This window comes from Oncorhynchus masou, chromosome 15 (genome assembly GCF_036934945.1).
Source record: "Oncorhynchus masou masou isolate Uvic2021 chromosome 15, UVic_Omas_1.1, whole genome shotgun sequence".
In the NCBI taxonomy this organism is placed as follows: Eukaryota; Metazoa; Chordata; class Actinopteri; order Salmoniformes; family Salmonidae; genus Oncorhynchus; species Oncorhynchus masou.
The window spans coordinates 61,417,787-61,418,647 of NC_088226.1; positions in this window are offsets into that span (position 1 = coordinate 61,417,787).

Here is an 861-nt window from a genome sequence, read left to right on the forward strand (position 1 = left end):
ATGGCCTGTATAACATGGAGGGGGTCACCACGATGTCATGATTGATGGCAGATGAATGGGGAGAAGATACTGCATATTTTGGGATATTTTTCTGTTAGATTTTCAGATCAACTTTTTTTTGCAAGCTTTTTGGCTCCAGTTTTAAATATTTCACTGGCACGTTTATCATTCATCATCCATACAACAGCTGCCACCTTCAGTATATCATTGAAGCAACTGCTTAAACAGATTGTACAAATTAAACAATCAAGATTAACATAATATTTCAATATTCATTTACACAACGAAGTAAAAATATTCAATAAACTCCAAGAGCAGAAGCACAAAATGCATTCTGAATGACACACATTCTTCCTCAGGTGGTGCGGTGCCTGATAATAATTAGATGGGTGCATATATTTGTCCAGTTTCACACAAGTGTGTTTTATATACATGTGTGAATTGGAAATGTGATTATTGCATATCCCAACTCCCCCTGAGAGAACCTCTGAGAGTGAGGTCACAGCGAGGGATCAGTCATTATTGATGGCGACCCTGGAGCATTTAGGTTTAAATGCCTTGCTCTCGGGCACATTGACAGATTTTTCAGCTTGGGGATTTGAACCAGCAACATTTTGGTTGCTGTCCCAACACTCTTAAATGCTAGGCTGCCTGCCGCCGGCATAGTCTACATCAATAAGAATTATCTTAGCTCCAATATTTTAACCTGTGAATTAGCCTAAGGTAGGTAATGTGTTGGATGACAGGAGTGACAAGTACACAGAAACAAGCAAACAATGATTTGTATAAACTGCTCTCAGGAGAGATGCTATCCAGTGTATGGATCCTTACTCTACTGTCCAACGCCACAGCAGTGGTAGA